Here is a 26068-nt window from a genome sequence, read left to right as displayed (position 1 = left end):
GATGAAACACAGAAATTTCATCGGGATTGAATACAACAGTCACCATGCGCACTTTCCTCCATGGGAGTAGTATCTCAAACAGTCTACGTTTTGATCGTTTCCTGGAAGACCAGTAGTAGGTTCCGATGCACATCTAGAGGCAATCTGTAATCTGTGGACCTTCAAAGAGTTGATGAAACACAGAAATTTCATCGGGAGTGAATACAACAGTAACCATGCGCACTTTCCTCCATGGGAGTAGTGTCTCAAACCGTCTACGCTTTCATCGTTCCCTGGAAGACCAGTAGTAGTTTCCGATGCACATCTGGATGCATTCTGTAATCTGTGGACTATCAGAGTGTATTTGAAACACAGAAAATGTATCGGGATTGAATACAACAGTCACCATGCGCACTTTCCTCCATGGGACTAATGTCTCAAACAGTCTACGCTTAGATCGATCCCTGCAAGACCAGTAGTAGTTTCCGATGCACATCTGGGGGCATTCTGCAATGTGTGGAATATCAGAGTGTTGATGAAACACAGAAATATCTTTGGGATTGAATACAACAGTCACCATGCGCACTTTCCTCCATGGGAGTAATGTCTCAAACAGTCTACGCTTTGATCGTTCCCTGTAAGATCAGTAGTAGTTTCCGATGCACATCTGGAGGCATTCTGTAATCTGTGGAACTTCAAAGAGTTGATGAAACACAGAAATTTCATCGGGAGTGAATACAACAGTAACCATGCGCACTCTCCTCCATGGGAGTAATGTCTCAAACAGTCTACGATCTGATCGTTCCCTAGAAGATCAGTAGTAGTTTCCGATGCACATCTCGGGGCATTATGCTATGTCTGGACTATCAGAGTTATGATGAAACACAGAAATTTCTTTGGGATGGAATACAACAGTCACCATGCGCACTTCCCTCCATGGGAGTAGTATCTCAAACAGTCTACGTTTTGATCGTTTCCTGGAAGACCAGTAGTAGTTTCCGATGCACATCTAGGGGCATTCTGTAATGTGTGGACTATCAGAGTGCTGATGAAACACTGAAATTGTATCGTGATTGAATATAACAGTCACCATGCGCTCTTTCCTCCATTGGAGTAATGTCTCAAATAGTTTACGATTTGATCGTTCCCTGGAAGACCAGTAGTAGTTTCCGATGCACATCTGGGTGCATTCTGCAATGTGTGGACTATCAGAGTATTGATGAAACACAGAAATTTCATCGGCATTGAATACAACAGTCACAATGCGCACTTTCCTCCATGGGAGTAATGTCTCAAACAGTCTACGCTTTAATCGTTCCCTGTAAGACCTGTAGTAGTTTCCGATGCACATCTGGAGGCACTCTGTAATCTGTGGACCTTTAAAGTGTTGATGAAACACAGAAATTGACTCGGGATTGAATACAAGATTCATCTTGCGCATTTTCCTCAATGGGAGTAATGTCTCAAACAGTCTACGCTTTGATCGATCCCTGGAAGACCAGTAGTAGTTTCCGATGCACATCTGGAGGCATTCTGTACTCTGTAAAGTATCAGAGTGTTGTTCAAACACAGAAATCGCATCGGGATTCAATACAACAGTCACCATGTGCACTTTCCTCTATGGGCGTAATGTCTCAAACAGTTTACGCTTTGATCGTTCCCTGGAAGACCAGTGGTAGTTTCCGATGCACATCTAGGGGCATTCTGTAATGTGTGGACTATCAGAGTGCTGATGAAACACTGAAATTGCATCGTGATTGAATACAACAGTCACCATGCGCTCTTTCCTCCATTGGAGTAATGTCTCACAGAGTTTACGCTTTGATCGTTCCCTGCAAGACCAGTAGTGATTTCCGATGCACATCTGGGGGCATTCTGCAATGTGTGGACTATCAGAGTGTTGATGAAACACAGAAATTGCATCGGCATTGAGTACAACAGTCACCAAGCGCACTTTCCTCCATGGGAGTAGTATCTCAAACAGTCTACGCTTTGATCGTTTCCTGGAAGACCAGTAGTAGTTTCCGATGCACATCTGGAGGCATTCTGTAATCTGTGGACCTTCAAAGAGTTGATGAAACGCAGAAATTTCATCGGGATTGAATACAACAGTAACCATGCGCACTTTCCTCCATGGGAGTAATGTCTCAAACAGTCTACGCTTTGGTCGTTCCCTAGAAGACCAGTAGTAGTTTCCGATGCACATCTGGGGGCATTCTAAAATGTGTGGACTATCAGAGTGTTGATGAAACACAGAAATTGCATCGGGATTGAATACAACAGTCACCTTGCGCACTTTATAACATGGGAGTAATGTCTCAAACAGTTTACGCTTTGGTCGTTCCCTAGAAGACCAGTAGTAGTTTCCGATGCACATCTGCGGGCATTCTGCAATGTGTGGACTATCAGAATGTTGATGAAACACAGAAATTTCATTGGGATTGAATACAACAGTCACCATGCGCACATTCCTCCATGGGAGTAATGTCGCAAACAGTCTACGATTTGATCGTTCACTGCAAGGCTAGTAGTAGCTTCCGATGCACATCTCGAGGCATTCTGTAATCTGTGGACCTTCCAAGTCTTGATGAAACACTGAAATTGCTTCGGAATTGAATACAACAGTCATCATGCACATTTTCCTCCACGGGAGTAATGACTCAAACAGTCTTCGCTTTGATCGATCCCTGGAAGACCAGTAGTAGTTTCCGATGCACATATGGAAGCATTCTGTAATCTGTAAACTATCAGAGTGTTTTTCAAACACAGAAACTTCATCGGGATTGAATACAACAGTCACCATGCGCACTTTCCTCCATGGGAGTAATGTCTCAAACAGTCTACGCTCTGATCGTTCCCTAGAAGATCTGTAGTAGTTTCCGATTGACATCTGGAGGCATTCTGCAATGTCTGGACTATCAGAGTGTTGATGAAACACAGACATTTCATCGGGATTGAATACAACAGTCACCATGCGCACTTTCCTCCATGGGAGTAGTATCTCAAACAGTCTACGCTTTGATCGTTTCCTCGAAGACCAGTAGTGGTTTCCGATGCACATCTGGAGGCATTCTGTACTCTGTGGACCTTCAAAGAGATGATGAAACACAGAAATTTCATCGGGAGTGAATACAACAGTAACCATGCGCACTTTCCTCCATGGGAGTAATGTCTCAAATAGCCTACGCTTTGATCATTTCCTGGAAGACCAGTAGTAGTTTCCGATGCACATCTGGAGGCATTCTGTAATCTGTGGACTATCAGAGTGTATTTGAAACACAGAAAATGTATCGGGATTGAATACAACTGTCACCATACGCATTTTCCTCCATGGGACTAATGTCTCGAACAGTCTACGATTTGATCGATCCCTGCAAGACCAGTAGTAGTTTCCGATGCACATCTGGGGGCATTCTGCAATGTGTGGACTATCAGAGTGTTGATGAAACAGAGAAATATCATCGCGAGTGAATACCAAAGTAACCATGCGCACTTTCCTCCATGGGAGTAATGTCTCAAACAGTCTACGCTTTGATCGTGCCCTAGAAGACCAGTAGTAGTTTCCGATGCACATCTGGGGGCATTCTGTAATCTGTGGACTATCAGAGAGTTGATGAAACACAGAAATTGAATCGGGATTGAATACAACAGTCACCAAGCGCTCTTTCCTCCATGGGAGTAATGTCTCAAACAGTCTACGCTTTTATCGTTTCCTGGAAGACCAGTAGTAGTTTCCGATGCACATCTGGAGGCACTCTGTAACCTGTGGACCTTTAAAGTGTTGATGAAACACAGAAATTGCCGCGGGATTGAATACAACAGTCACCATGCGCACATTATTCCATGGGAGTAATGCTTCAAACAGTTTACGCTTTGATCGATCCCTGGAAGACCAGTAGTAGTTTCCGATGCGCATCTGGGTGCATTCTGCAATGTGTGGACTTTCAGAGTATTGATGAAACACAGAAATTTCATCGGCATTGAATACAACAGTCACCATGCGCACTTTCCTCCATGGGAGTAATGTCTCAAACAGTCAACGCTTTGATCGTTCCCTGTAACACCTGTAGTAGTTTCCGATGCACATCTGGAGTCACTCTGTAATCTGTGGACCTTTAATGTGTTGATGAAACACAGAAATTGAATCGGGATTGAATACAAGAGTCATCATGCGCATTTTCCTCAATGGGAGTAATGTCTCAAACAGTCTACGATTTGATCGATCCCTGGAAGACCAGTAGTAGTTTCCGATGCACATCTGGAGGCATTCTGTACTCTGTAAAGTATCAGAGTGTTGTTCAAACACAGAAATTGCATCGGGATTCAATACAACAGTCACCATGCGCACTTTCCTCCATGGGAGTAGTATCTCAAACAGTCTACGCTCTGATCGATCCCAGCAAGACATTTAGTAGTAGTTTCCGATGCACATCTGGGGGCATTCTGCAATGTGTGGACTATCAGAATGTTGATGAAACACAGAAACTTCATCGGGATTGAATACAACAGTCACCATGCGCACTTTCCTCCATGGGAGTAATGTCTCAAACAGTCTACGCTTTGATCGTTCCCTGGAAGACCAGTAGTAGTTTCCAATGCACATCTGGAGGCATTCTGTAATCTGTGGACTATCAAAGTGTATTTGAAACACAGAAAATGTATCGGGATTGAATACAACAGTCACCATGCGCACTTTCCTCCATGGGACTAATGTCTCAAACAGTCTACGCTTTGATCGATCCCTGCAAGACCAGTAGTAGTTTCCGATGCACATCTGGGGGCATTCTGCAATGTGTGGACTATCAGAGTGTTGATGAAACACAGAAATATCATTGGGATTGAATACAACAATCACTATGCGCACTTTCCTCCATGGGAGTAATGTCTTAAACAGTCTACGCTCTGATCGTTCCCTGTAAGACCAGTAGCAGTTTCCGATGCACATCTGGAGGCATTCTGTAAACTGTGGACGTTCAAAGAGTTGATGAAACACAGAAATTTCATCGGGAGTGAATACAACAGTAACCATGCGCACTTTCCTCCATGGGAGTAATGTCTCAAACAGTCTACGCTTTGATCGTGCCCTAGAAGACCAGTAGTAGTTTCAGATGCACATCTGGGGACATTCTGTAATCTGTGGACTATCAGAGTGTTGATGAAACACAGAAATTTCATCGGGAGTGAATACAACAGTAACCATGCGCACTTTCCTCCATGGGAGTAATGTCTCAAACAGTCTACGCTTTGATCGTTCCCTGGAAGACCAGTAGTAGTTTCCGATGAACATCTGGTGTCATTCTGTAATCTGTGGACTATCAGTGTGTTGATGAAACACAGAAATTGCTTTGGGATTGAATACAACAGTCACCATGTGCACTTTCCTCCATGGGAGTAGTGCCTCAATCAGTTTACGCTGTGATGGTTCCCTGGAAGACCAGTAGTTGTTTCCGATGAACATCTGGGGCATTCTGTAATGTGTGGTCTATCACAGTGTTGATGAAACACAGAAATTGCATCGGGATTGAATACAACAGTCACCATGCGCACTTTCCTCCATGGGAGTAATGTCTCAAACAGTTTACGCTTTGATCGTTCCCTGGAAGACCAGTAGTAGTTTCCGATGCACATCTGGCTGCATTCTGCAATGTGTGGACTATCAGAGTATCGATGAAACACAGAAATTTCATCGGCATTGAATACAACAGTCACCATGCGCACTTTCCTCCATGGGAGTAATGTCTCAAACAGTCAACTCTTTGATCGTTCCCTATAAGACCTGTAGTAATTTCCGATGCACATCTGGAGGCACTCTGTAATCTGTGGACCTTTAAAGTGTTGATGAAACACAGAAATTGCCTCGGGATTGAATACAAGAGTCATCATGCGCATTTTCCTCCATGGGAGTAATGTCTCAAATAGCCTACGCTTTGATCATTTCCTGGAAGACCAGTAGTAGTTTCCGATGCACATCTGGAGGCATTCTGTAATCTGTGGACTATCAGAGTGTATTTGAAACACAGAAAATGTATCGGGATTGAATACAACTGTCACCATACGCATTTTCCTCCATGGGACTAATGTCTCGAACAGTCTACGATTTGATCGATCCCTGCAAGACCAGTAGTAGTTTCCGATGCACATCTGGGGGCATTCTGCAATGTGTGGACTATCAGAGTGTTGATGAAACAGAGAAATATCATCGCGAGTGAATACCAAAGTAACCATGCGCACTTTCCTCCATGGGAGTAATGTCTCAAACAGTCTACGCTTTGATCGTGCCCTAGAAGACCAGTAGTAGTTTCCGATGCACATCTGGGGGCATTCTGTAATCTGTGGACTATCAGAGAGTTGATGAAACACAGAAATTGAATCGGGATTGAATACAACAGTCACCAAGCGCTCTTTCCTCCATGGGAGTAATGTCTCAAACAGTCTACGCTTTTATCGTTTCCTGGAAGACCAGTAGTAGTTTCCGATGCACATCTGGAGGCACTCTGTAACCTGTGGACCTTTAAAGTGTTGATGAAACACAGAAATTGCCGCGGGATTGAATACAACAGTCACCATGCGCACATTATTCCATGGGAGTAATGCTTCAAACAGTTTACGCTTTGATCGATCCCTGGAAGACCAGTAGTAGTTTCCGATGCGCATCTGGGTGCATTCTGCAATGTGTGGACTTTCAGAGTATTGATGAAACACAGAAATTTCATCGGCATTGAATACAACAGTCACCATGCGCACTTTCCTCCATGGGAGTAATGTCTCAAACAGTCAACGCTTTGATCGTTCCCTGTAACACCTGTAGTAGTTTCCGATGCACATCTGGAGTCACTCTGTAATCTGTGGACCTTTAATGTGTTGATGAAACACAGAAATTGAATCGGGATTGAATACAAGAGTCATCATGCGCATTTTCCTCAATGGGAGTAATGTCTCAAACAGTCTACGATTTGATCGATCCCTGGAAGACCAGTAGTAGTTTCCGATGCACATCTGGAGGCATTCTGTACTCTGTAAAGTATCAGAGTGTTGTTCAAACACAGAAATTGCATCGGGATTCAATACAACAGTCACCATGCGCACTTTCCTCCATGGGAGTAGTATCTCAAACAGTCTACGCTCTGATCGATCCCAGCAAGACATTTAGTAGTAGTTTCCGATGCACATCTGGGGGCATTCTGCAATGTGTGGACTATCAGAATGTTGATGAAACACAGAAACTTCATCGGGATTGAATACAACAGTCACCATGCGCACTTTCCTCCATGGGAGTAATGTCTCAAACAGTCTACGCTTTGATCGTTCCCTGGAAGACCAGTAGTAGTTTCCAATGCACATCTGGAGGCATTCTGTAATCTGTGGACTATCAAAGTGTATTTGAAACACAGAAAATGTATCGGGATTGAATACAACAGTCACCATGCGCACTTTCCTCCATGGGACTAATGTCTCAAACAGTCTACGCTTTGATCGATCCCTGCAAGACCAGTAGTAGTTTCCGATGCACATCTGGGGGCATTCTGCAATGTGTGGACTATCAGAGTGTTGATGAAACACAGAAATATCATTGGGATTGAATACAACAATCACTATGCGCACTTTCCTCCATGGGAGTAATGTCTTAAACAGTCTACGCTCTGATCGTTCCCTGTAAGACCAGTAGCAGTTTCCGATGCACATCTGGAGGCATTCTGTAAACTGTGGACGTTCAAAGAGTTGATGAAACACAGAAATTTCATCGGGAGTGAATACAACAGTAACCATGCGCACTTTCCTCCATGGGAGTAATGTCTCAAACAGTCTACGCTTTGATCGTGCCCTAGAAGACCAGTAGTAGTTTCAGATGCACATCTGGGGACATTCTGTAATCTGTGGACTATCAGAGTGTTGATGAAACACAGAAATTTCATCGGGAGTGAATACAACAGTAACCATGCGCACTTTCCTCCATGGGAGTAATGTCTCAAACAGTCTACGCTTTGATCGTTCCCTGGAAGACCAGTAGTAGTTTCCGATGAACATCTGGTGTCATTCTGTAATCTGTGGACTATCAGTGTGTTGATGAAACACAGAAATTGCTTTGGGATTGAATACAACAGTCACCATGTGCACTTTCCTCCATGGGAGTAGTGCCTCAATCAGTTTACGCTGTGATGGTTCCCTGGAAGACCAGTAGTTGTTTCCGATGAACATCTGGGGCATTCTGTAATGTGTGGTCTATCACAGTGTTGATGAAACACAGAAATTGCATCGGGATTGAATACAACAGTCACCATGCGCACTTTCCTCCATGGGAGTAATGTCTCAAACAGTTTACGCTTTGATCGTTCCCTGGAAGACCAGTAGTAGTTTCCGATGCACATCTGGCTGCATTCTGCAATGTGTGGACTATCAGAGTATCGATGAAACACAGAAATTTCATCGGCATTGAATACAACAGTCACCATGCGCACTTTCCTCCATGGGAGTAATGTCTCAAACAGTCAACTCTTTGATCGTTCCCTATAAGACCTGTAGTAATTTCCGATGCACATCTGGAGGCACTCTGTAATCTGTGGACCTTTAAAGTGTTGATGAAACACAGAAATTGCCTCGGGATTGAATACAAGAGTCATCATGCGCATTTTCCTCCATGGGAGTAATGTCTCAAACAGTCTACGCTTTGATCGATCACTGGAGGACCAGTAGTAGTTTCCGATGCACATCTGGAGGCATTCTGTACTCTGTAAAGTATCAGAGTGTTGTTCAAACACAGAAATTGCATCGGGATTCAATACAACAGTCACCATGCGCACTTTCCTCCATGGGAGTAATGTCTCAAACAGTTTACGCTTTGATCATTCCCTGGAAGACCAGTGGTAGTTTCCGATGCACATCTGGGGGCATTTTGTAATGTGTGGACTATCAGAGTGCTGATGAAACACTGAATTTGCATCGTGATTGAATACAACAGTCACCATGCGCAATTTCCTCCATGGGAGTAATGTCTCAAACAGTCTACGCTTTGATCGTTCCCTGTAAGACCAGTAGTAGTTTCCGATGCACATCTGGAGGCACTCTGTAATCTGTGGACCTTTAAAGTGTTGATGAAACACAGAAATTGCATCGGGATTGAGTACAACAGTCACCATGCGCACTTTCCTCCATGGGAGTAGTATCTCAAACAGCCTACGCTTTGATCGTTTCCTGGAAGAGCAGTAGTAGTTTCCGATGCACATGTGGAGGCATTCTGTAATCTGTGGACCTTCAAAGTGTTGATGAAACACAGAAATTGCCGCGGGATTGAATACAACAGTCACCATGCGCACATTATTCCATGGGAGTAATGTCTCAAACAGTTTACGCTTTGATCGTTCCCTGGAAGACCAGTAGTAGTTTCCGATGAACATCTGGGTTCATTCTGTAATGTGTGGACTATCAGAGTGCTGTTGAAACACAGAAATTGCACCGGAATTAAATACAACAGTCACCATGAGCAATTTTCCTAAATGGGAGTAATGTCTCAAACAGTCTACGCTTTGATCGTTCCCTGGAAGACCAGTAGTAGTTTCCGATGCACATCTGGAGGCATTCTGTAATCTGTGGACTATCAGAGTGTTGTTGAAACACAGAAAATGTATCGGGATTGAATACAACAGTCACCATGCGCCTTTTCCTCCAAGGGACTAATGTCTCAAACAGTATACGCTTAGATCGACCCCTGCAAGACCAGTAGTAGTTTCCGATGCACATCTCGGGGCATTCTGCAATGTGTGGACTATCAGAGTGTTGATGAAACACAGAAACATCATCGGGATTGAATACAACAGTCACCATGCGCACTTTCTTCCATGGGAGTAATGTCTCAAACAGTCTACGCTTTGATCGTTCCCTGTAAGACCAGTAGTAGTTTCCGATGCACATCTGGAGGCATTCTGTAATCTGTGGACCTTCAAAGACTTGATGAAACACAGAAATTTCATCGGGAGTGAATACAAGAGTAACCATGCGCACTTTCCTCCATGGGAGTAATGTCTCAATAAGTCTACGCTTTGATCGTTCCTTAGGAGATCAGCAGTAGTTTCCGATGCACATCTGGGGGCATTCTGCAATGTGTGGACTATCAGAGTTATGATGAAACACAGAAATTTCATCGGGATTGAATACAACAGTCACCATGCGCACGTTCCTCCATGGGAGTAGTATCTCAAACAGTCTACGCTTTGATCGTTTCCTGGAAGACCAGTAGTAGTTTCCGATGCACATCTGGAGGCATTCTGTAATGTGTGGACCTTCAAAGAGTTGATGAAACACAGAAATTTCATCGGGAGTGAGTACAACAGTAACCATGCGCACTTTCCTCCATGGGAGTAATGTGTCAAACAGTCTACGCTTTGATCATTCCCTGGAAGACCAGTAGTAGTTTCCGATGCATATCTGGAGGCATTCTGTAATCTGTGGACTATCAGAGTGTATTTGAAACACAGAAAATGTATCGGAATTGAATACAACAGTCACCATGTGCACTTTCCTCCATGGGACTAATGTCTCAATCAGTCTACGCTTTGATCGATCCCTGCAAGACCAGTAGTAGTTTCCGATGCACATCTGGGGGCATTCTGCAATGTGTGGACTATCAGAGTGTTGATGAAACACAGAAATTTCATTGGGATTGAATACAACAGTCACCATTCGCACTTTCCTCCATGGGAGTAATGTCTCAAACAGTCTACGCTTTGATCGTTCCCTGTAAGAGCAGTAGTAGTTTGCGATGCACATCTGGAGGCATTCTGTAATCTGTGGACATTCAAAGAGTTAATGAAACACAGAAATTTCATCGGGAGTGAATACAACAGTAACCATGCGCACTTTCCTCCATGGGAGTAATGTCTCAAACCGTCTACGCTTTGATCGTGCACTAGAAGACCAGTAGTAGTTTCAGAACCACATCTGGGGACACTCTGTAATCTGTGGACTATCAGTGTGTTGATGAAACACAGAAATTGCTTTGGGATTGAACTCAACAGTCACCATGTGCACTTTCCTCCATGGGAGTAGTGCCTCAATCAGTTTACGCTGTGATGGTTCCCTGGAAGACCAGTAGTTGTTTCCGATGAACATCTGGGGCATTCTGTAATGTGTGGTCTATCACAGTGTTGATGAAACACAGAAATTGCATAGGGATTGAATACAACAGTCACCATGCGCACTTTCCTCCATGGGAGTAATGTCTCAAACAGTTTACGCTTTGATCGTTCCCTGGAAGACCAGTAGTAGTTTCCGATGCACATCTGGCTGCATTCTGCAATGTGTGGACTATCAGAGTATTGATGAAACACAGAAATTTCATCGGCATTGAATACAACAGTCACCATGCGCACTTTCCTCCATGGGAGTAATGTCTCAAACAGTCAACTCTTTGATCGTTCCCTGTAAGACCTGTAGTAATTTCCGATGCACATCTGGAGGCACTCTGTAATCTGTGGACCTTTAAAGTGTTGATGAAACACAGAAATTGCCTCGGGATTGAATACAAGAGTCATCATGCGCATTTTCCTCCATGGGAGTAATGTCTCAAACAGTCTACGCTTTGATAGATCACTGGAGGACCAGTAGTAGTTTCCGATGCACATCTGGAGGCATTCTGTACTCTGTAAAGTATCAGAGTGTTGTTCAAACACAGAAATTGCATCGGGATTCAATACAACAGTCACCATGCGCACTTTCCTCCTTGGGAGTAATGTCTCAAACAGTTTACGCTTTGATCATTCCCTGGAAGACCACTGGTAGTTTCCGATGCACATCTGGGGGCATTCTGTAATGTGTGGACTATCACAGTGCTGATGAAACACTGAATTTGCAACGTGATTGAATACAACAGTCACCATGCGCAATATCCTCCATGGGAGTAATGTCTCAAACAGTCTACGCTTTGATCGTTCCCTGTAAGACCAGTAGTAGTTTCCGATGCACATCTGGAGGCACTCTGTAATCTGTGGACTTTTAAAGTGTTGATAAAACACTGAAATTGCATCGGGATTGAATACAACAGTCACCATGCGCACTTTCCTCCATGGGAGTAGTATCTCAAACAGTCTACGCTTTGATCGTTTCCTGGAAGACCAGTAGTAGTTTCCGATGCACATCTGGAGGCATTCTGTAATCTGTGGACCTTCAAAGTGTTGATGAAACACAGAAATTGCCGCGGGATTGAATACAACAGTCACCATGCGCACATTATTCCATGGGAGTAATGTCTCAAACAGTTTACGCTTTGATCGTTCCCTGGAAGACCAGTAGTAGTTTCCGACGAACATCTGGGTTCATTCTGTAATGTGTGGACTATCAGAGTGTTGTTGAAACACAGAAATTGCACCGGGATTAAATACAACAGTCACCATGAGCAATTTTCCTAAATGGGAGTAATGTCTCAAACAGTCTACGCTTTGATCGTTCCCTGGAAGACCAGTAGTAGTTTCCGATGCACATCTGGAGGCATTCTGTAATCTGAGGACTATCAGAGTGTTGTTGAAACACAGAAAATGTATCGGGATTGAATACAACAGTCACCATGCGCACTTTCCTCCATGGGAGTAATGTCTCAAACAGTCTACGCTTTGATCCTGCCCTAGAAGACCAGTAGTAGTTTCAGATGCACATCTGGGGGCATTCTGTAATCTGTGGACTATCAGAGTGTAGATGAAACACAGAAATTTCATCGAGAGTGAATACAACAGTAACCATGCGCACTTTCCTCCATGGGAGTAATGTCTCAAACAGTCTACGCTTTGATCGTTCCCTGGAAGACCAGTAGTAGTTTCCGATGAACATCTGGTGTCATTCTGTAATCTGTGGACTATCAGTGTGTTGATGAAACACAGAAATTGCTTTGGGATTGAATACAACAGTCACCATGTGTACTTTCCTCCATGGGAGTAGTGCCTCAATCAGTTTACGCTGTGATGGTTCCCTGGAAGACCAGTAGTTGTTTCCGATGAACATCTGGGGCATTCTGTAATGTGTGGTCTATCACAGTGTTGATGAAACACAGAAATTGCATCGGGATTGAATACAACAGTCACCATGCGCACTTTCCTCCATGGGAGTAATGTCTCAAACAGTCTACGCTTTGATAGATCACTGGAGGACCAGTAGTAGTTTCCGATGCACATCTGGAGGCATTCTGTACTCTGTAAAGTATCACAGTGTTGTTCAAACACAGAAATTGCATCGGGATTCAATACAACAGTCACCATGCGCACTTTCCTGCATGGGAGTAATGTCTCAAACAGTTTACGCTTTGATCATTCCCTGGAAGACCACTGGTAGATTCCGATGCACATCTGGGGGCATTCTGTAATGTGTGGTCTATCACAGTGTTGATGAAACACAGAAATTGCATCGGGATTGAATACAACAGTCACCATGCGCACTTTCCTCCATGGGAGTAATGTCTCAAACAGTTTACGCTTTGATCGTTCCCTGGAAGACCAGTAGTAGTTTCCGATGCACATCTGGCTGCTTTCTGCAATGTGTGGACTATCAGAGTATTGATGAAACACAGAAATTTCATCGGCATTGAATACAACAGTCACCATGCGCACTTTCCTCCATGGGAGTAATGTCTCAAACAGTCAACTCTTTGATCGTTCCCTGTAAGACCTGTAGTAATTTCCGATGCACATCTGGAGGCACTCTGTAATCTGTGGACCTTTAAAGTGTTGATGAAACACAGAAATTGCATCGGGATTGAGTACAACAGTCACCATGCGCATTTTCCTCCATGGGAGTAATGTCTCAAACAGTCTACGCTTTGATCGATCACTGGAGGACCAGTAGTAGTTTCCGATGCACATCTGGAGGCATTCTGAACTTTGTAAAGTATCAGAGTGTTGTTCAAACACAGAAATTGCATCGGGATTCAATACAACAGTCACCATGCGCACTTTCCTCCATGGGAGTAATGTCTCAAACAGTTTACGCTTTGATCATTCCCTGGAAGACCAGTGGTAGTTTCCGATGCACATCTGGGGGCATTCTGTAATGTGTGGACTATCAGAGTGCTGATGAAACACTGAATTTGCATCGTGATTGAATACAACAGTCACCATGCGCAATTTCCTCCATGGGAGTAATGTCTCAAACAGTCTACGCTTTGATCGTTCCCTGTAAGACCAGTAGTAGTTTCCGATGCACATCTGGAGGCACTCTGTAATCTGTGGACCTTTAAAGTGTTGATGAAACACAGAAATTGCATCGGGATTGAGTACAACAGTCACCATGCGCACTTTCCTCCATGGGAGTAGTATCTCAAACAGTCTACGCTTTGATCGTTTCCTGGAAGACCAGTAGTAGTTTCCGATGCACATCTGGAGGCATTCTGTAATCTGTGGACCTTCAAAGTGTTGATGAAACACAGAAATTGCCGCGGGATTGAATACAACAGTCACCATGCGCACATTATTCCATGGGAGTAATGTCTCAAACAGTTTACGCTTTGATCGTTCCCTGGAAGACCAGTAGTAGTTTCCGATGAACATCTGGGTTCATTCTGTAATGTGTGGACTATCAGAGTGTTGTTGAAACACAGAAATTGCACCGGGATTAAATACAACAGTCACCATGAGCAATTTTCCTAAATGGGAGTAATGTCTCAAACAGTCTACGCTTTGATCGTTCCCTGGAAGACCAGTAGTAGTTTCCGATGCACATTTGGAGGCATTCTGTAATCTGTGGACTATCAGAGTGTTGTTGAAACACAGAAAATGTATCGGGATTGAATACAACAGTCACCATGCGCCCTTTCCTCCAAGGGACTAATGTCTCAAACAGTATACGCTTAGATCGACCCCTGCAAGACCAGTAGTAGTTTCCGATGCACATCTGGAGGCATTCTGTAATCTGCGGACCTTCAAAGACTTGATAAAACACAGAAATTTCATCGGGATTGAATTCAACAGTCACCATGCGCACGTTCCTCCATGGGAGTAGTATCTCAAACAGTCTACGCTTTGATCGTTTCCTGGAAGACCAGTAGTAGTTTCCGATGCACATCTGGAGGCATTCTGTAATCTGTGGACTATCAGAGTGTTGATGAAACACAGATATTGAATCGGGATTGAATACAACAGTCACCATGCGCACTTTCCTCCATGGGACTAATGTCTCAAACAGTCTACGCTTAGATCGATCCCTGCAAGACCAGTAGTAGTTTCCGATGCACATCTGGTGTCAATCTGTAATCTCTGGACTATCAGAGTGTTGATGAAACACAGAAATTGCTTCGGGATTGAATACAACAGTCACCATGTGCACTTTCCTCCATGGGAGTAGTGCCTCAATCAGTTTACGCTTTCATGGTTCCCTGGAAGACCAGTAGTTGTTTCCGATGAACATCTGGCGGCATTCTGTAATGTGTGGTCTATCAGAGTGTTGATGAAACACAGAAATTGAATCGGGATTGAATACAACAGTCACCATGCGTAATTTCCTCCATGGGAGTAATGTCTCAAACAGTCTACGCTTTGATCGTTCCCTGTAAGACCAGTAGTAGTTTCCGATGCACATATGGAATCATTCTGTAATCTGTAAACTATCAGAGTGTTGTTCAAACACAGAAATTGCATTGGCATTGAATACAACAGTCACAATGCGCTCTATCCTCCATGGGAGTAAAGTCTCAAAGAGTTTACGCTTTGATTGTTCCCTGGAAACCAGTAGTAGTTTCCTATGCACATCTGGGTGCTTTCTGCAATGTGTGGACTATCAGAGTTTTGATGAAACACAGAAATTTCATCGGCATTGAATACAACAGTCACCATGCGCACTTTCCTCCATGGGAGTAATGTCTCAAACAGTCAACGCTTTAATCGTTCCCTGTAAGACCAGTAGTAGTTTCCGATGCACATCTGGAGGCACTCTGTAATCTGTGGACCTCTAAAGTGTTGATGAAACACAGAAATTGCCTCGGGATTGAATACAAGAGTCATCATGCGCATTTTCCTCCATGCTAGTAATGTCTCAAAGAGTCTACGCTTTGATCGATCCCTGGAAGACCAGTAGTAGTTTCCGATGCACATCTGGGGGCATTCTGTACTCTGTAAAGTATCAGAGTGTTGTTCAAACACAGAAATTGCATCGGGATTCAATACAACAGTCACCATGCGCACTTTCCTCCATGGGAGTAATGTCTCAAACAGTTTACGCTTTGATCTTTCCCTGGAAGACCAGTGGTAGTTTCCGATGCACATCTGGAGGCATTCTGTAATGTGTGGACTATGAGAGTGCTGATGAAACACTGATATTGCATCGGGATTGAATACAACAGTCACCATGCCCACTTTCCCCCATAAGAGTAATGTCTCAAACAGTCTACGCTTTGATCGTTCCCTAGAAGACCAGTAGTGGTTTCCGATGCACATCTGGGGGCAATCTAATATGTGTGGACTATCAGAGTGTTAATGAAACACAGAAATTGCATCGGGATTGAATACAACAGTCACCATGCGCACTTTATTCCATGGGAGTAACGTCTCATACAGTTTACGCTTTGATCGTTCCCTGGAAGACCAGTAGTAGTTTTCGATAAACATCTGGATTCATTCTGTAATGTGTGGACTATCAGAGTGTTGTTGAAACACAGAAACTTCATCGGGATTGAATACAACAGTCACCATGCGCACTTTCCTCCATGGGAATAGTATCTCAAACAGTCTACGCTGAGATCGTTGCCTGGAAGACCAGTAGTAGTTTCCGATGCACATCTGGAGGCATTCTGTAATCTGTGGACCTTCAAAGAGTTGATGAAACACAGAAATTTCATCGGGAGTGAATACAACAGTAACCATGCGCACTTTTCTCCATGGGAGTAATGCCTCAAACAGACTACGCTTTGGTCGTTCCCAGGAAGACCAGTAGTAGTTTCCGATGCACATCTGGAGGCATTCTGTAATCTGTGGACTATCAGAGTCTATTTGAAACACAGAAAATGTATCGGGATTGAATAGAACAGTCACCATGCGCACTTTCCTCCATGGGACTAATGTCTCAAACAGTCTACTTTTTGATCGAACCCTGCAAGACCAGTAGTAGTTTCCGATGCACATCTGGGGGCATTCTACAATGTGTGGGCTATCAGAGTGTTGATGAAACACAGAACTTTCATTGGGATTGAATACAACAGTCACCATGCGCACTTTACTCCATGGAAGTAATGTCTCAAACAGTCTACGCTTTGATCGTTACCTGGAAGACCAGTAGTAGTTTCCGATGAACATCTGGTGTCATTCTGTAATCTGTGGACTATCAGAGTCTATTTGAAACACAGAAAATGTATCGGGATTGAATACAACAGTCACCATGCGCACTTTCCTCCATGGGAGTAACGTCTCATACAGTTTACGCTTTGATCGTTCCCTGGAAGACCAGTAGTAGTTTCCGATAAACATCTGGATTCGTTCTGTAATGTGTGGACTATCAGAGTGTTGATGAAACACAGAACATTCATTGGGATTGAATACAACAGTCACTATGCGCACTTTCCTCCATGGGAGTAATGACTCAAACAGTCTACGCATTTATCGATCCCTGGAATACCAGTAGTAGTTTCCGATGCACATATGGAAGCATTCTGTAATCTGTAAAATATCAGAGTGTTGTTCAAACACAGAAATTGCATCGGCATTGAATACAACAGTCACCATGCGCACTATCCTCCATGGGAGTAATGTCTCAAACAGTATACGCTTTGATCGTTCCCTGAAGGACCAGTGGTAGTTCTCCGATGCACATCTGGGGGCATTCTGTAATGTGTGGACTATCAGAGTGTTGATGAAACACAGAAATTACATCGGGATTGAATACAACAGTCACCATGCGCACTTTCCTCCATGGGAGTAATGTCTCAAACTGTTTACGCTCTGATCGTTCCCTGGAAACCAGTAGTAGTTTCCGATGCACATCAGGGTGCATTCTGCAATGTGTGGACTATCAGAGTGTTGATGAAACACAGAAATTTCATCGGCATTGAATACAACAGTCACCATGCGCACTTTCCTCCATGGGAGTAATGTCTCAAACAGTCAACGCTTTGATCGCTCCCTGTAAGACCAGTAGTAGTTTCCGATGCACATCTGGAGGCACTCTGTAATCTGTGGACCTTTAAAGTGTTGATGAAACACAGAACTTGCCTCGGGATTGAATACAAGAGTCATCATGCGCATTTTCCTCCATGGGAGTAATGTCTCAAACAGTCTACGCTTCGATCGATCCCTGGAAGACCAGTAGTAGTTTCCAATGCACATCTGGAGGCATTCTGTACTCTGTAAAGTATCAGAGTGTTGTTCAAACACAGAAATTGCATCGGGAGTCAATACAACAGTCACTATGCGCACTTTCCTCCATGGGAGTAATGTCTCAAACTGTTTACGCTTTGATCGTTCCCTGGAAGACCAGTGGTAGTTTCCGATGCACATCTGGGGGCATTCTGTAATCTGTGGACCTTCAAAGAGTTGATGAAACACAGAAATTTCATCGGGAGTGAATACAACAGTAACCATGCGCACTTTCCTCCATTGGAGTAATGTCTCCACCAGTCTACGCTTTGATCGTTCCCTAGAAGATCAGTAGTAGTTTCCGATGCACATCTGGGGCATTCTGCAGTGTGTGGACTATCAGAGTTATGATGAAACACAGAATTTTCATCGGGATTTAATACAACAGTCACCATGCGCCCTTTCCTCCATGGGAGTAGTATCTCAAACAGTCTACGCTGAGATCGTTTCCTGGAAGACCAGTAGTAGTTTCCGATGCACATCTGGAGGCATTCTGTAATCTGTGGACCTTCAAAGAGTTGATGAAACACAGAAATTTCATCGGGAGTGAATACAACAGTAACCATGCGCACTTTCCTGCATGGGAGTAATGTCTCAAACAGTCTACGATTTGGTCGTTTCCTGGAAGACCAGTAGTAGTTTCCGATGCACATCTGGAGGCATTCTGTAATCTGTGGACTATCAGAGTCTATTTGAAACACAGAAAATGTATTGGGATTGAATACAACAGTCACCATGCGCACTTTCCTCCATGGGACTAATGTCTCAAACAGTCTACGATTTGATCGAACCCTGCAAGACCAGTAGTAGTTTCCGATGCACATCTGGGGGCATTCTGCAATGTGTGGACTATCAGAGTGTTGATGAAACACAGAAATTTCATTGGGATTGAATACAACAGTCACCATGCGCACTTTCCTCCATGGGAGTAGTGTCTCAAACAGTCTACGCTTTGATCGTTCCCTGGAAGACCAGTAGTAGTTTCCGATGCACATCTGGAGGCATTCTGTAATCTGTGGACCTTCAAAGAGTTGATGAAACACAGAAATTTCATCTGGAGTGAATACAACAGTAACCATGCGCACTTTCCTCCATGGGAGTAATGTCTCAAACAGTCTACGCTTTGATCGTTCCCTAGAGGATCAATAGTAGTTTCCGATGCACATCTGGGGGTATTCTGCAATGTGTGGACTATCAGAGTTATGATGAAACACAGAAATTTCTTCGGGATTGAATACAACAGTCACCATGCGTACTTTCCTCCATGGGAGTAGTATCTCAAACAGTCTACGCTGAGATCGTTTCCTGGAAGACCAGTAGTAGTTTCCGATGCACATCTGGAGGCATTCTGTAATCTGTGGACCTTCAAAGAGTTGATGAAACACAGAAATTTCATCAGGAGTGAATACAACAGTAACCATGCGCACTTTCCTCCATGGGAGTAATGTCTCAAACAGTCTACGCTTTGATCGATCCCTGGAAGACCAGTAGTAGTTTCCGATGCACATATGGAAGCATTCTGTAATCTGTAAACTATCAGAGTGTTGTTCAAAAACAGAAATTGTGTCGGCATTGAATACAACAGTCACCATGCGCACTATCCTCCATGGGAGTAATGTCTCAAACAGTTTACGCTTTGATCGTTCCCTGAGAGACCAGTGGTAGTTTCCGATGCACATCTGGGTGCATTCTGCAATGTGTGGACTATCAGAGTGTTGATGAAACACAGAAATTTCATCGGCATTGAATACAACAGTCACCATGCGCACTTTCCTCCATGGGAGTAATGTCTCAAACAGTCAACGCTTTGATCGTTCCCTGTAAGACCACTAGTAGTTTCCGATGCACATCTGGAGGCACTCTGTAATCTGTGGACCTCTAAAGTGTTGATGAAACACAGAAATTGCCTCGGGATTGAATACAAGAATCATCATGCGCATTTTCCTCCATGCTAGTAATGTCTCAAAGAGTCTACGCTTTGATCGATCCCTGGAAGACCAGTAGTAGTTTCCGATGCACATCTGGGGGCATTCTGTACTCTGTAAAGTATCAGAGTGTTGTTCAAACACAGAAATTGCATCGGGATTCAATACACCAGTCACCATGCGCACTTTCCTCCATGGGAGTAATGTCTCAAACAGTTTACGCTTTGATCTTTCCCTGGAAGACCAGTGGTAGTTTCCGATGCACATCTGGAGGCATTCTGTAATGTGTGGACTATGAGAGTGCTGATGAAACACTGAAATTGCATCGGGATTGAATACAACAGTCACCATGCGCACTTTCCTCCATAAGAGTAATGTCTCAAACAGTCTACGCTTTGATCGTTCCCTAGAAGACCAGTAGTGGTTTCCGATGCACATCTGGGGGCAATCTAATATGTGTGGACTATCAGAGTGTTGATGAAATACAGAAATTGCATCGGGATTGAATACAACAGTCACCATGCGCACTTTATTCCATGGGAGTAACGTCTCATACAGTTTACGCTTTGATCGTTCCCTGGAAGACCAGTAGTAGTTTCCGATAAACATCTGGATTCATTCTGTAATGTGTGGACTATCAGAGTGTTGTTGAAACACAGAAACTTCATCGGGATTGAATACAACAGTCACCATGCGCACTTTCCTCCATGGGAGTAATGTTCCAAACAGTCTACGCTTTGATCGTTCCCTGTAAGACCAGTAGCAGTTTCCGATGCACATCAGGAGGCATTCTATAATCTGTGGACCTTCAAAGATTTGATGAAACACAGAAATTTCATCGAGAGTGAATACAACAGTAACCATGCGTACTTTCCACCATGGGAGTAATGTCTCAAACAGTCTACGCATTTATCGATCCCTGGAATACCAGTAGTAGTTTCCGATGCACATATGGAAGCATTCTGTAATCTGTAAAATATCAGAGTGTTGTTCAAACACAGAAATTGCATCGGCATTGAATACAACAGTCACCATGCGCACTATCCTCCATGGGAGTAATGTCTCAAACAGTATACGCTTTGATCGTTCCCTGAAGGACCAGTGGTAGTTCTCCGATGCACATCTGGGGGCATTCTGTAATGTGTGGACTATCAGAGTGTTGATGAAACACAGAAATTACATCGGGATTGAATACAACAGTCACCATGCGCACTTTCCTCCATGGGAGTAATGTCTCAAACTGTTTACGCTCTGATCGTTCCCTGGAAACCAGTAGTAGTTTCCGATGCACATCAGGGTGCATTCTGCAATGTGTGGACTATCAGAGTGTTGATGAAACACAGAAATTTCATCGGCATTGAATACAACAGTCACCATGCGCACTTTCCTCCATGGGAGTAATGTCTCAAACAGTCAACGCTTTGATCGCTCCCTGTAAGACCAGTAGTAGTTTCCGATGCACATCTGGAGGCACTCTGTAATCTGTGGACCTTTAAAGTGTTGATGAAACACAGAACTTGCCTCGGGATTGAATACAAGAGTCATCATGCGCATTTTCCTCCATGGGAGTAATGTCTCAAACAGTCTACGCTTCGATCGATCCCTGGAAGATCAGTAGTAGTTTCCAATGCACATCTGGAGGCATTCTGTACTCTGTAAAGTATCAGAGTGTTGTTCAAACACAGAAATTGCATCGGGAGTCAATACAACAGTCACTATGCGCACTTTCCTCCATGGGAGTAATGTCTCAAACTGTTTACGCTTTGATCGTTTCCTGGAAGACCAGTGGTAGTTTCCGATGCACATCTGGGGGCATTCCGTAATGTGTGGACTATGAGAGTGCTGATGAAACACTGAAATTGCATCGGGATTGAATACAACAGTCACCATGCGCACTTTCCTCCATGGGAGTAATGTCTCAAACAGTCTACGCTTTGATCGTTCCCTAGAAGACCAGTAGTGGTTTCCGATGCACATCTGGGGGCAATCTAATATGTGTGGACTATCAGAGTGTTGATGAAACACAGAAATTGAATCGGGATTGAATACAACAGTCACCATGCGCACTTTATTCCATGGGAGTAATGTCTCAAACAGTTTACGCTTTGATCGTTCCCTGGAAGACCAGTAGTAGTTTCCGATAAACATCTGGATTCATTCTGTAATGTGTGGACTATCAGAGTGATGTTGAAACACAGAAACTTCATCGGGATTGAATACAACAGTCACCATGCGCACTTTCCTCCATGGGAGTAATGTCTCAAACAGTCTACGCTTTCAACGTTCCCTGTAAGACCAGTAGTAGTTTCCGATGCACATCTGGAGGCATTCTGTAATCTGTGGACCTTCAAAGAGTTGATGAAACACAGAAATTTCATCGGGAGTGAATACAACAGTAACCATGCGCACTTTCCTGCATGGGAGTAATGTCTCAAACAGTCTACGATTTGGTCGTTCCCTGGAAGACCAGTAGTAGTTTCCGATGCACATCTGGAGGCATTCTGTAATCTGTGGACTATCAGTGTCTATTTGAAACACAGAAAATGTATTGGGATTGAATACAACAGTCACCATGCGCACTTTCCTCCATGGGACTAATGTCTCAAACAGTCTACGATTTGATCGAACCCTGCAAGACCAGTAGTAGTTTCCGATGCACATCTGGGGGCATTCTGCAATGTGTGGACTATCAGAGTTATGATGAAACACAGAAATTTCTTCGGGATTGAATACAACAGTCACCATGCGTACTTTCCTCCATGGGAGTAGTATCTCAAACAGTCTACGCTGAGATCGTTTCCTGGAAGACCAGTAGTAGTTTCCGATGCACATCTGGAGGCATTCTGTAATCTGTGGACCTTCAAAGAGTTGATGAAACACAGAAATTTCATCGGGAGTGAATACAACAGTAACCATGCGCACTTTCCTCCATGGGAGTAATGTCTCAAACAGTCTACGCTTTGATCGATCCCTGGAAGACCAGTAGTAGTTTCCGATGCACATATGGAAGCATTCTGTTATCTGTAAACTATCAGAGTGTTGTTCAAAAACAGAAATTGTGTCGGCATTGAATACAACTGTCACCATGCGCACTATCCTCCATGGGAGTAATGTCTCAAACAGTTTACGCTTTGATCGTTCCCTGAGAGACCAGTGGTAGTTTCCGATGCACATCTGGGGGCATTCTGTAATGTGTGGACTATCAGAGTGTTGATGAAACACAGAAATTGCATCGGGATTGAATACAACAGTCACCATGCGCACTTTCCTCCATGGGAGTAATGTCTCAAACAATTTACGCTTTGATCGTTCCCTGGAAACCAGTAGTAGTTTCCGATGCACATCTGGGTGCATTCTGCAATGTGTGGACTATCAGAGTGTTGATGAAACACAGAAATTTCATCGGCATTGAATACAACAGTCACCATGCGCACTTTCCTCAATGGGAGTAATGTCTCAAACAGTCAACGCTTTGATCGTTCCCTGTAAGACCACTAGTAGTTTCCGATGCACATCTGGAGGCACTCTGTAATCTGTGGACCTCTAAAGTGTTGATGAAACACAGAAATTGCCTCGGGATTGAATACAAGAATCATCATGCGCATTTTCCTCCATGCTAGTAATGTCTCAAAGAGTCTACGCTTTGATCGATCCCTGGAAGACCAGTAGTAGTTTCCGATGCACATCTGGGGGCATTCTGTACTCTGTAAAGTATCAGAGTGTTGTTCAAACACAGAAATTGCATCGGGATTCAATACACCAGTCACCATGCGCACTTTCCTCCATGGGAGTAATGTCTCAAACAGTTTACGCTTTGATCTTTCCCTGGAAGACCAGTGGTAGTTTCCGATGCACATCTGGAGGCATTCTGTAATGTGTGGACTATGAGAGTGCTGATGAAACACTGAAATTGCATCGGGATTGAATACAACAGTCACCATGCGCACTTTCCTCCATAAGAGTAATGTCTCAAACAGTCTACGCTTTGATCGTTCCCTAGAAGACCAGTAGTGGTTTCCGATGCACATCTGGGGGCAATCTAATATGTGTGGACTATCAGAGTGTTGATGAAATACAGAAATTGCATCGGGATTGAATACAACAGTCACCATGCGCACTTTATTCCATGGGAGTAACGTCTCATACAGTTTACGCTTTGATCGTTCCCTGGAAGACCAGTAGTAGTTTCCGATAAACATCTGGATTCATTCTGTAATGTGTGGACTATCAGAGTGTTGTTGAAACACAGAAACTTCATCGGGATTGAATACAACAGTCACCATGCGCACTTTCCTCCATGGGAGTAATGTTCCAAACAGTCTACGCTTTGATCGTTCCCTGTAAGACCAGTAGTAGTTTCCGATGCACATCAGGAGGCATTCTATAATCTGTGGACCTTCAAAGATTTGATGAAACACAGAAATTTCATCGAGAGTGAATACAACAGTAACCATGCGTACTTTCCACCATGGGAGTAATGTCTCAAACAGTCTACGCTTTGATCGTTCCCTAGAAGATCAGTAGTAGTTTCCGATGCACATCTGGGGGCATTCTGCAATGTGTGGACTATCAGAATTATGATGAAACACAGAAATTTCATCGGGATTGAATACAACAGTCATCATGCGCAATTTCCTCCATAGGAGTAGTATCTCAAACAGTCTACGCTGAGATCGTTTCCTGGAAGACCAGTAGTAGTTTCCGATGCACATCTGGAGGCATTCTGTAATCTGTGGACCTTCAAAGAGTTGATGAAACAAAGAAATTTCATCGGGAGTGAATACAACAGTAACCATGCGCACTTTCCTCCATGGGAGTAATGCCTCAAACAGTCTACGCTTTGGTCGTTCCCTGGAAGACCAGTAGTAGTTTCCGATGCACATCTGGACGCATTCTGTAATCTGTGGACCATCAGAGTCTATTTGAAACACAGAAAATGTATCGGGATTGAATACAACAGTCACCATGCGCACTTTCCTCCATGGGAGTAATGTCTCTAACAGTTTACGCTTTGGTCGTTCCCTGGAAACCAGTAGTAGTTTCCGATGCACATCTGGGTGCATTCTGCAATGTGTGGACTATCAGAGTGTTGCTGAAACACAGAAATTTCATCGGCATTGAATACAACAGTCACCATGCGCACTTTCCTCCATGGGAGTAATGTCTCAAACAGTCAACGCTTTGATCGTTCCCTGTAAGACCAGTAGTAGTTTCCGATGCACATCTGGAGGCACTCTGTAATCTGTGGACCTCTAAAGTGTTGATGAAACACAGAAATTGCCTCGGGATTGAATACAAGAATCATCATGCGCATTTTCCTCCATGCTAGTAATGTCTCAAAGAGTCTACGCTTTGATCGATCCCTGGAAGACCAGTAGTAGTTTCCGATGCACATCTGGGGGCATTCTGCACTCTGTAAAGTATCAGAGTGTTGTTCAAACACAGAAATTGCATCGGGATTCAATACACCAGTCACCATGCGCACTTTCCTCCATGGGAGTAATGTCTCAAACAGTTTACGCTTTGATCTTTCCCTGGAAGACCAGTGGTAGTTTCCGATGCACATCTGGAGGCATTCTGTAATTTGTGGACTATGAGAGTGCTGATGAAACACTAAAATTGCATCGGGATTGAATACAACAGTCACCATGCGCACTTTCCTCCATGGGAGTAATGTCTCAAACAGTCTACGCTTTGATCGTTCCCTAGAAGACCAGTAGTGGTTTCCGATGCACATCTGGGGGCAATCTAATATGTGTGGACTATCAGAGTGTTGATGAAACACAGAAATTGCATCTTGATTGAATACAACAGTCACCATGCGCACTTTATTCCATGGGAGTAATGTCT

The sequence above is a fragment of the Schistocerca gregaria genome, chromosome 3, assembly GCF_023897955.1.
Source record: "Schistocerca gregaria isolate iqSchGreg1 chromosome 3, iqSchGreg1.2, whole genome shotgun sequence".
Taxonomy (NCBI): Eukaryota; Metazoa; Arthropoda; class Insecta; order Orthoptera; family Acrididae; genus Schistocerca; species Schistocerca gregaria.
This window is presented reverse-complemented; position numbering follows the sequence as displayed.